General features: G+C 44.5%; 1 protein-coding gene across 2 annotated transcripts in view; it reads left to right on the plus strand.

Moving 5' to 3' along the window:
- The window catches only part of svild (supervillin d), a 150,090-nt gene that overhangs the window by 17,386 nt on the left and 120,226 nt on the right, over nt 1-12,478 (plus strand). The window lies entirely within an intron of this gene.

Raw genomic sequence — 12,478 nt, forward strand, 5'->3', positions numbered from 1 at the left:
ATAATTTGATTAAGTTAATTGATTGCACCCAATTTGACCATTCTAATTCATAGGATTTAGATAATATTCAATAAATATAGTACCCAACATTTGATTTGGACCAAACTTCTTCCTACCTATGAGTAAGACATGAGTAATCCAATAACATGGTCAAAAGCCACCACCCACAGACTCCGCACACCCTACGCCAATCCCACCCCAACAACCAGTATACAGTATCAGTTCTCTGTCTGACAAGTAGTATGAATATGCGGTTTGGAGTATTGCTTCTTCATACTATGTAATGTATTCCCTGTGAATCTGGTGATGGTTATGTTCCCCTGTTCAGAGAAATTTGTAATTGAAGCCACATACATTATTTACCATAAATTAGTCCGAAAGTACCAGATGCCGCTGTTACTGCCTTACTCTCCTAGATCAAATTACATTTCAACAAAATGTTTCAGGAATGCCAATCTTATCTGTTTCTAACCACAGAAATGATTTCGGGAACAATCTGAGATGTTGGGTGTCATGGCTTGGCTTGCTGAATTGACATGGAATGACTATGGCTCTAGACTTGATTGGACACTATTAGGCTATAACTATTAAGCTTTGGAGCTCTTCCTCAGTTTTATAACTGCAAAGCATTTTCACGCTCCAGATATTCCAGACTTTCCAAAGCATAGGGCTTTGCTTCTGTTTCAAGCAAAAGTGTTTACGTGCATGTTAGTGCATCGCTTCACTTTAAAACAATTCATTGTCAACAACATTATTGGCATGTTTGTGTTTTGAACTACACTTGGTCATTAGCCTAACATGGTAATTGAGTGTCTTGTTTAAAAGGTGTTACCAGACACTTACAGTGAATCAGCAATTAGGGCCAGTGTTCATTACATTGGTGCTGTGACTCCTATCATTTAGAGACTGATGTCCTGCAGTGGCTGTGGTTTCTGTGGTAGAATTTAAAGGGGTATTGCAACTAACTGATAATAATTTGATAGATGAACTGACAAGAGCTTGTCTACAACCATAATTGTGCCTTTTTGAAAAGAGACTCCAGTTTTGACGTTCCTTTTAACTAATTACAAGAGCGTTACTATCACAAATGCATACTGTCAAAAATGCATACAGAAATGCATACAGCCAAAGTAGTTTTTCCCCTTGCTCCCAAATTGATCCAAGGGTGGTGGCCGCATTCCTGCTCCATGTTCTTGTGTGGACATGCGAGTTCCTAAAGAATCTGAAGACTAATGGACTACAGGTCAGTGGTTTGGCCCCCGAGGCAGCTTTTATGCCTGGGCCTTGTCCCAGACTGTAAAGAATGAACACATGAACTTGTTCATAAGGGCAGCTACCCTCCAGGGGCCTATGTGTGGTATGTTTTCACAAAGATGGCCCATTCTTCACACGTTTAGATACTGACACCAGTGAGCTGTGACAAATGAAGATGGGGTTCAATAGGTGGACTAGGAAATGGGATCATGTCGTGTTGTGACCCCCCCTTCCTTCTACAGTTCTTCTTGTTGTATGAAATGGTGCTGTTGCATGAGTAGCTGGTGAGAAAGTTATTGCAACACTCAGCTGTTGTAATCCGTAAATCAGCTGTGATAATCATGAATAGCATAGTTGCTAAATCGCCACCGCTGCTAAATCATAGTCCCCCCCCCCCCCCCCCCCCCCCCCCCCACCCACACAAAAAAAAAAGTGGAGAGTAATTTTCGTTATGGTAAAATATTTTCAGTGTAAACTTAAACGACTAAAACCAGATATACAGTGGGGAAAAAAAGTATTTAGTCAGCCACCATTTGTGCAAGTTCTCCCACTTAAAAAGATGAGAGAGGCCTGTAATTTTCATCATAGGTACACGTCAACTATGACAGACAAAATGAGAAAAAAAAATCCAGAAAATCACATTGTAGGATTTTTTATGAATTTATTTGCAAATTTTGGTGGAAAATAAGTATTTGGTCACCTACAAACAAGCAAGATTTCTGGCTCTCACAGACCTGTAACTTCTTCTTTAAGAGGCTCCTCTGTCCTCCATTCGTTACCTGTATTAATGGCACCTGTTTGAACTTGTTATCAGTATAAAAGACACCTGTCCACAACCTCAAACAGTCACACTCCAAACTCAACTATGGCCAAGACCAAAGAGCTGTCAAAGGACACCAGAAACAAAATTGTAGACCTGCACCAGGCTGGGAAGACTGAATCTGCAATAGGTAAGCAGCTTGGTTTGAAGAAATCAACTGTGGGAGCAATTATTAGGAAATGGAAGACATACAAGACCACTGATAATCTCCCTCTATCTGGGGCTCCATGCAAGATCTCACCCCGTGGGGTCAAAATGATCACAAGAACGGTGAGCAAAAATCCCAGAACCACACGGGGGGACCTAGTGAATGACCTGCAGAGAGCTGGGACCAAAGTAACAAAGCCTACCATCAGTAACACACTACGCCGCTATGGACTCAAATCCTGCAGTGCCAGACGTGTCCCCCTGCTTAAGCCAGTACATGTCCAGGCTCGTCTGAAGTTTGCTAGAGTGCATTTGGATGATCCAGAAGAGGATTGGGAGAATGTCATATGGTCAAATGAAACCAAAATATAACTTTTTGGTAAAAACTCAACTCGTCGTGTTTGGAGGACAAAGAATGCTGAGTTGCATCCAAAGAACACCATACCTACTGTGAAGCATGGGGGTGGAAACATCATGCTTTGGGCTGTTTTTCTGCAAAGGGACCAGGACGACTGATCCGTGTAGAGGAAAGAATGAATGGGGCCATGTATCGTGAGATTTTGAGTGAAAACCTCCTTCCATCAGCAAGGGCATTGAAGATGAAACGTGGCTGGGTCTTTCAGCATGACAATGATCCCAAACACACCGCCCGGGCAACGAAGGAGTGGCTTCGTAAGAAGCATTTCAAGGTCCTGGAGTGGCCTAGCCAGTCTCCAGATCTCAACCCCATAGAAAATCGTTGGAGGGAGTTGAAAGTCCGTGTTGCCCAGCGACAGCCCCAAAACATCACTGCTCTAGAGGAGATCTTGATGGAGGAATGGGCCAAAATACCAGCAACAGTGTGTGAAAACCTTGTGAAGACTTACAGAAAACGTTTGACCTGTGTCATTGCCAACAAAGGGTATATAACAAATTATTGAGAAACTTTTGTTATTGACCAAATACTTATTTTCCACCATAATTTGCAAATAAATTCATTAAAAATCCTACAATGTGATTTTCTGGATTTGTTTTTCTCATTTTGTCTGTCATAGTTGACGTGTACCTATGATGAAAATTACAGGCCTCTCTCATCTTTTTAAGTGGGAGAACTTGCACAATTGGTGGCTGACTAAATACTTTTTTTCCCCACTGTAAGGTATGTACAAAAGATAATGGAGAAATATTTTTTTATAAGATCATCTTTGAGAAATAGCAATAACCAAAATAAAAACCAGGTAGTCAGGGAGAATCTGAAATTCCAAAAGTGTCATGGCTGTCACGTTCGTTGTGTAAAGGATCGGACCAAGGTGCAGCATGGTATGCGTACATAGTCGTTTATTTTAATAAACACCGACAAAATGACAAAATCCAACAGAACGTGAAGTTCAAGAGGCTAAACATCAAACAAGCCAAACAGAAACAAGATCTCACAACTAAGGTAGGCAACATGGCTGCCTAAGTATGATCCCCAATCAGAGACAACGACCGACAGCTGCCTCTGATTGGGAACCACACCCGGCCAACATAGAAGTATATAAATTAGATTTCACACCCTGACCAACCCAACTAGAGATCTCAATGTCAGGGCGTGACAGTACCCCCCCCCAAAGGTGCGGACTCCGGCCGCAAAAACCTGACTCATTAGGGGAGGGTCCGGGTGGGCATCTAGCCTCGGTGGCGGCTCCGGCTTCGGACGTGACGTAGGCAGTAAACTCTTCTCCCATCCTGCCTCCCCTTTGCACGCCCGGTCCGGTCTGGACCCCGGCACGATGCTCCCCCTCTCAGTCCTCCCACAATGCACCAAGCCCTGTCTGGACCCTGGTGTGGGAGCCCTCGACCCTGGAGAGGGGCTGACGTCTGGTCCCGGCCCAGCAGTCCTCCCGCGATGCACCAAGTCCTGTCTGGACCCTGGTGTGGGAGACCCCGACCCTGGAGAGGGGTTGACATCTGGCTCTGGCTCAGACCCCGGTGGAGCGGATGGCTCCGGCATGGGGGAAGAGTAGAACCGGACCCGGACTGGGCACCGGTGAAGTGGACTTCCCCAGCTCTGGTAGGGAGCAGATAACCGGAGCTGGACTAGGCACCGGTGGAGCGGACTGCTCTGGCACTGGAGTGAAGCAGCTGACCGGAGCTGGACTCTTCGTGCCATGGATCATCACTGGAGGCTTCGTGCCATGAATCATCACTGGAGGCTTCGTGCCATGGATCATCACTGGAGGCTTCGTGCCATGGATCATCACTGGAGGCTTCTTGCCATGGATCATCACTGGAGGCTTCGTGCCAGTGCGGGGCGCTGGCACAGGATGCACTGGGCTGTGGACACGCACCACTGGTTTGGTGCGAGGAGCAGGCACGGGCCGTACCGGGCTGGGGACACGCGCCACTGGTCTGGTGCGAGGAGCGGGCACAGGCCCTACCAGGCTGGGGACACGCACCACTGGTTTGGTGCGAGGAGCAGGTATGGGCCGTACCGGTCTGTGAAGGCACACTGGCGGCACAGTGCGTAAAGCCGGCGCATAGCCTGGTGCCTGCACAGTCAAACGCTCCTCAAAGCAGGTGCGGGGAGTAGGCTCTGCTAAACCTGGCTCCGCCAGCCTCTGCTCTAAGGACCGAGCTCTCTGCTGCTGGAGGGTTAACTCCTCTCTCAGTTCCTCCTGTTGCCTGGCCAGCTCCTCTCTCCGTGCATCCACTGACTCCTTCTCCCTGTGGCCCTCCTGCAGTGCCTCCTTCTGAAGGGAGAGCTCCTGCTCCCTCTTAACTAACAGCTCCCGTAAGGCGGTGGTCTCCTCTCTCAGAGTACTGAGCTGCAGGTCTTGGAGGGCTTCTATCATAGCGGCTTCTTCTATCGCTATCTCCCTCTCCACCATCAGCCCTTCCAGGGTCTCCTGCTGCTCCGCCAACCACCCCGTGTGCCCCCCCAATTTTTTTTTCTTGGGGGTGCCTCTCGGGCTTCCTTCGTGATCGGGACCTTTTGAGTCGCCGTTTTTTCTCTCCTGCCTGGGCTTCTTCCTTCGCCCAGGGTCGCTTACTGGCTAATATCTCCTCCCATGTCCAGAATGTTTTCCCCACCTGTGTCCAGCATGTCTGCTCCTCCTGGCCACGCTGCTTGGTCCGTTGGTGGTGGGATCTTCTGTCACGTTCGTTGTGTAAAGGATCGGACCAAGGTGCAGTGTGGTATGCGTACATAGTCGTTTATTTTAATAAACACCGACAAAATAACAAAATCCAACAGAACGTGAAGTTCAAGAGGCTAAACATCAAACAAGCCAAACAGAAACAAGATCCCACAACTAAGGTAGGCAACATGGCTGCCTAAGTATGATCCCCAATCAGAGACAACGACCGACAGCTGCCTCTGATTGGGAACCACACCCGGCCAACATAGAAATATATAAATTAGATTTCATACCCTGACCAACCCAACTAGAGATCTCAATGTCAGGGCGTGACAATGGCATGAGGCCCCCATTTTATTTTATTTTGTTAGAATGTTTGAGTCATTCAGATAGCATAAGAACAAAGCATAAGCCATGGCAAAATGTGTATAATTGCAGGAAATTTGCTTGAAAACAGAAAATTCTCTCTGCCCAATGGCAAAATATGTAGAGTTGCAGGAAACTAGCTTTAAAACAACAAAATGTTGTCTCTGCAGCCAAGAGAAGAGCCTCTAAAACCACGCCATTGGCCACCCCTCCCCCCTTTAACTTTGTCACCGTTGCTAAAATAAATCCTAAGGGAAACACTGGTCTTACACACTGCTATGGTCCTTAACCTCGAAGACCAGTCACTAAAGTAGCCTGATATTTGCCCCCACCCCCTCGGACACACCCACACATGCTCATGTCAACATTGGCCACTGCAGCTATTACTCATCATGACAGGCCCACTATCACCTGCACCTATTGATGTACACAGTGAACTCTGTATCTGCTTTGTTAACTTTCAAACCAGGGAAGGGTGCATTGACAGCAACATCATGTAAGTTCAAGTATCAGAACTGTATTTTCAATGGATGTGATTTAAAGCCTATTTAGAGCACAGGCTATTGAGTTCTCAACTCAACATTGTATCCCTATGCGAGTCATTTGACCTGGTGGATTTGTTACAGGTCAAAAAGATAAGGTGACCATAGATAAACGTTAGAATGGGATGTCATCATAAAAGATCATGGGGAAAGTCTCTTCCCTCAGAGTTAAGGATCTTTAACCCATTGGGCTGTAGTAGTCTCTACCCCCATGTGGCATACGGGCTCCATAAGTGGACTCGTGTACCTGGTGAGATTTGCGAGTGAAAGGCGAGGCAAGGCTGCATGCTAGTGGTCTGTAATTCGGGAAAGAAAAAAAGAAAACATAGGACTCTGGGAATACAAGAGGAAAGTACGACATGATCATGGACTCCAGTTTCAATGTGAGGGGAAATCTTCCCTTTGAACCCTCTTAAAACCAGTGCCCCCTCTTCACCCGACATCTCCAAGAACGAGGGTTTTTGGACAGTTGCCTAGCTTATGATGAATACAATGCTGCCATTTAATTGTGTTTTTATGAAAGAGGATATGATGCACAGTCAGGAAGTGACATACTTGGCCATTGTTGAGACAGAGGTTCCTCTCATGGCCCATAACCTCTCCCCTTGGGAAAGGACAGGTCAGAGTTCACTCATGCTGTCGGAAACACTGGATGTGGACTTTGTTTACATGGCATGGGAGAGCCATATTTACGCATATGTACTAGCCTAAATGATGGCGTGATTGACTGGTATTGTTTAGAATAAAAATAAATAGGAATACTATCTTCCTTTGCAATACATAGAAATGCCATGTTTTGGGTTTTTATCTCTTCAGACACATTGACTGTTGTCACTCAACAAAACCACAAAACAAAGATATGTGGTTAGCGCAGCCATTACTTCTGTCAGGCCACTGACGCTCATGGAAATAGATGAGGTCTGTTCTATCGTCAAAGTTTTTCTTCTTTAAACATCCTAAAATCTGTTATTTTACTGGGACATTTACTAGTGTCTCTCAGACACTGGCTTATTGAGAGATCCTCTCTGTGCCTTTTATCTTTGCATGTTCCCACATGCTCTCCAGCCATGGTGCAACTTATTTTCTATTTTTCCATAAGGTACAGGGTAAATATTTTTTTTACATGTCTTTGGGTGATTTCACTGTTCCCTGATAGTGGTGATAATATCTCCAGTATGACTCACGACTTTGGTTTTCTTCTCCTTGTTCCGTTGAAATAACAAAGCCGGCTTCCAAACAAAGCAGGCTCTTTGTTTTCGATCTGCATGATCAAGCTTTAGTGTGTTATTCAGAACTCCTTTTATAGGTAGTGAGAGAGGAATACAGAGTGGACTCTGGGATGACTTTGTGAATTACGTCAGGGTATTCAGAGGCCCGAAATCAACATGGAAACCTCAAGGGAAATGTTGCCTTCATTAAGAGATTTATAAGCCTATATTTGGGATTGACATTGGACAAGTTATAAATTAATGACAGCATGAGTTCTCGATGTCCCAGAGACTATCTGCTCAGCTCAGGTCATGGAGAACCCCGGGGTAGTGAGGTATGAAGCAAGATGAATTAGCAGGCTAACTTTGGTCTAAGCAACTCCTGATTTTATCTGGTGCTCAAACAAAGCTGAACTTAAAGGAAACACCATAATACAGAGCTTCTCTAACTAGCCCAGCACCAAGAAGAGCAGTGGTTACCAACCTTTTCTGAGCCAAGATCACTTTCGCAGTCAATAAAGCAAGCGGAGATCTACCACTCCGATAAAAAAAAATTAATCATTGACTTAAAAAATGGAACATTGACCTAATAAAAACAGTTTTCTAGGAATGAGGTTTGTGCAGTAGGCCTAATACATTATCACAGCATATTGGCTATATGTCTGGCTTGGCCTGCCAATATTATTATTCTCAGGCAATATTATATTTCAAAACTCTAGCTTTGATAACAAAATAAATAAATTGGTGTAGTAGGCAGGCACAGCTGAGCATAAATTGAAATAATACTTTATTTTACTGGACTGATGGGACCTGCATCTGATGTTCATGGTGCTTTCAAGACAACTGTGAACTTTGAATTCGAGTCGCACCGCATCCACATCTACCTCATGCACAAATTCATGTTGTTCCTACGACCAGAGAAAGTGAAATATTCCTCGATATTAAAATAGACATGACGAGCTGCTAATAATAGTAATACAAACGCAGGGCTATCAATACACTTGGCTACTCATTAATTGCAGCTGCAGTGCCAGTGGAAGTATGGAGAAACATGTTTTATGTTTTGTAATAGTGTTGAATAAAAACAGTGACAGTGCTGAAATAAAAACGTAAACATGAACTCACTCATAAAAACCGCAGCTCTTTGCTGTATTCTTTGACAGTCTCTCTCTGGTCATGGTTTTATAAAAGTTATGAAATCTCACGTAGGCTAGTACCAAACTTTACTGTGGCCATGGTCGTGGAAGCTATAGGCACGGTGATTGGAGCTATCGGATTGGCCAGCGCAGTAAGTACTCTATTAAGCCAGAGATCTCCCAGTCGGCCCGGGTAGACAGAGTTTGTATTTTCATACAAATGAAATGGTTCAAAATGGGAACACTTTGCCTACCCATTGCACAGGGCTTCTGAATCAAGTGCACCTACTGCCAACAACGCAACACCAATAAAAAAAGGGAGCGCAAGCCTTTATCGTTGGCTTTCCTACAGAAATGTTTGGTGATCGTCTAGGTGATGCCTTGAAGATTGACTGGTTGGTGACCACTGAAGTAGAGCTGATCAAGAAAATCCAATTTTGTTTCCAAATATTCCATAAAAAGTTGGAGCAAGTTTGTAAACTCATAAAGCCAAATAACCCCAGGGATTCCTGTTGTCCTTAAATCATCACGGGCTAGAATGAAATGTTTAACCTTTATTTAACTAGAGAAGTCAGTTAAGAACAAATTCTTATTTACAATGACGGCCTACACCGGCCAAACCCGGACGATGCTGGGCAAATTGTGCGCTGCCCTATGGGACTCCCAATCAAGGCCGGTTGTGATACAGCCTGGAATCGAACCAGGGGGTCTGTAGTGACGCCTCAAGCACTGAGATGCAGTGCCTTAGACCACTGCGCCACTTGGGAGCCCAAATTGAGCAGGGAGGGGAAGGTGCACTGCTTCAAATTGATTTAGCATTTATTAAGGTACAGTGCCTTCAGAAAGTATTCATACCCCTCCCTGTTACAGCCTGATTTTCTTTTTTTCTCACCCATCTACACACAATACCCCATAATGATAAAGTGAAAAGATGTTTTTAGAATGTTTTGCAAACTTGTTGAAAATGTAAATACAGAAATATGTAAATTAGATAAGTATTCACACCCCTGAGTCAATACTTTGTTGAAGCACCTTTGGCAGCGATTACAGCTTTGAGTCGTCTTGTGTATGTCTGTATCAGCTTTGCACATCTGGATTTGGGAATTTTCTCCCATTCTTCCTTGCAGATTTTCTCAAGCCCTGTTAAGTTAGATGGGGAGCGGCGGTGAACAGCAAGTCTTTCCACATGTTTTCAGTGGGATTCAAGTCTTTGCTTTGGCTGGGCCACTCAAGGACTTTCATATTCTTGTTCTGAAGGCATTCCAGCGTTGCTTTGGCTGTATGCTTGGGGTCATTGTCCTGTTGGAACGTAAATCTTCGCCCCCAGTCTAAGGTCGTTTGCACTCTGAAGCAGGTTCTCATCAAGGATTTTCCTGTATTTGGCTCCATTCATTGTTCCCTCTATCCTTACCAGTCTTCCAGTCCCTGCTGCTGAAAATCATCCCCATAGCATGATGCTGCCACCACCATGCTTCACAGTAGGGATGGCATTAGAAGGGTGATGAGCTGTGCCTGGTTTTCTCCAGACATAGCGCTTTGCATTCAGGCCAAAGAGTTCAATTTTTGTCTCATCAGACCTCAGAATATTTTGCCTTATGCTCAGAGTTTGTAGTTCTGTCAGAGTGGTCATTGGGTTCTTGGGTTCTCATCACAATTCTATCTCAGAGATCTATGGACAGTTCCTTGGACTTCATGGTATACAGTAGTTTCTGCTCTGACATGCATTGTCAACTGTGGGACCTTGTATAGACAGGTGTGTTTCTTTCTAAATCATGTCCAAACAGTTTAATTGGCCACAGGTGGACTCCAATCAAGTTGTAGTGACGTCTCAAGGATGATCAAAGGAAAATGGATGCATCTGAGCTCAATTTAATAATAAAAAAAAAGATTTTCTTTTGGGGGGGGGGGGGGGGGGGGGGGGAATGTCATAGCAAAGAGTTGTGAATACTTATGTAAATGAGATGTTTCTGTATTTCGTTTTCAATACATCTGCTAAAATTTCTAAACATGTTTTCACTTTGTCATTATGGGCTATTCTGTGTAGATGGGTGAGAAAAAAATATACTTAATCCTTTTTGAATCCAGGCAGTAACACAACAAAATGTGGAATAAGTCAAGGGGTATGAATACTTTTCTGAAGGCACTGTAAGTCAATGAATGGCTGGTTGTAGGGAATGCCTCTCCGCAGCTAGGGCCTGGCAGCAAATCCTACACAAGGTAAGCTAATAGTTTTCATCCAGTAGATTTGCACAGTATGGGTTTTTCGGCTGATGTCTTCAAGCTGTTCCAGTGGAGGTACTGTGGTCCTCATTGTTACAACAGTTTGATAGGTGGAGGAGGGTGAGGTCAAGGTGAAGTTAGACACACACATGCTTGCTCACATACACACTCACACACCGATTTCCTGTGTAATATTTCCCAGCCTTATTTTCGAGAGGAAGGGGGGAGAGTCAAATTTCTTGGTCCAGTATTTGGTTCTGCAGGTGGTTAGTGTATATTGGGAGATTTATTAACCCCTGTCACCATTACAGAAATGGTCCCCCCAAGGCTGAGCTAATTTATTCTACTAGTGCTGGGAATTGCCAGGGACCTCACGGTACGATATTATCACAATACTTAGGTGAAGATACGATATGTAGCCTATTGCGATACTCACAATTCTATATGTATTGTGATTCGATACTGTAATTTTATTTCGATTTGATGTTCCAAACATATTGCTCAACATACAGTATGTCTGCTGCAGAGGGACAAGAGAGAGCCATGAGAAAACAAGTTTTGATCAGTCATGGAAATAAAAGTTCTGAGAACAAATGGGCTCCCTATTTAAAAAGAAGATGGAGAATAAGCTATGAAGGAAAAATACTGTTTTGGTGCGGGTACAGCAAACTAGTGCAAAAATTATATTGTGATTTTGTCAATACGGTATATCGTCAAAAATAATATCCCGATATGTAACTGTATCGACCCCCCCCCATTACTATATTCTACAGTCTGACACCCACCTCTCCTTTTCTCCCACTTCCATCCACTACCTTCTCCCTTTTTGCAACCCCTCTCCCTTTCTCCTCTCCTCTCTCTCATCCCACCTACTTTCTTCTGACCCCCTCTTGAACAACCCTACCCCCACACTTTCTTTCCACCTCTTTCTTCTCTCCTGTAGAGTCCTTGCCTCTCTACTCTCCCTTCTCTCTATTACTGACCCAGATGTGGTAAATTAACCCTTGCCCTTTACTGTAGGGATCCAAGAGGGTCACGTTAACCCCCAGTACCTGCCCCCACTTATATAAACATACCTCCACATACCCATTACTCTCTCTCCGGCTCCTGGGGTGTCTTTGTGCTTTGTGTATAGAGTGTTTTGGGCATGCAGATGGTGCACATGGTTGTGTGGATTTTTATTGGTGTTGTCAGCTGGTGTGAGTTTATGTGCGTCCATAATTGTGGAACATCTCTTAAGCCAAGTGGCTTTTGCTGATTTTATAAAACTGTGCAGTGCTTACCGTAGTAAACACGGAATGATTTGTGGCGTTGGATGCCACTCAAATCCAGATTAAGCAAGTATATTTGCCTCCAGTTTAAGTGAATGTTGAGAAACTGTAGATTGAGAATTTCTGTTGGAGGGCTATTCTCCCACTCTTTTTCTGATCCTCTCTCACACACACACTCTCTCTCTCCCTTTTCCTCCATGTGAGTGGATTAAATATCCTTGAGAGGTTATGTGAGAGTCTCAATGCGGCAGTCAGCTGTGGGGCCTGTATTGTCTTTGAGCTGAGTTGGCTGACTTCACTCTCACCGGGGGTTCATTAGCTGGGGTTGGGCTAGGCAGGGTTGGGCTCTTGTTTATCCAGGCTGTTACATCCAGTTCCCATTGCACCCAACAGAGACTGCATGTATCCTAATGGCC

Source organism: Coregonus lavaretus (assembly GCF_964263955.1).
Source record: "Coregonus lavaretus genome assembly, chromosome: 1".
NCBI lineage: Eukaryota > Metazoa > Chordata > Actinopteri > Salmoniformes > Salmonidae > Coregonus > Coregonus lavaretus.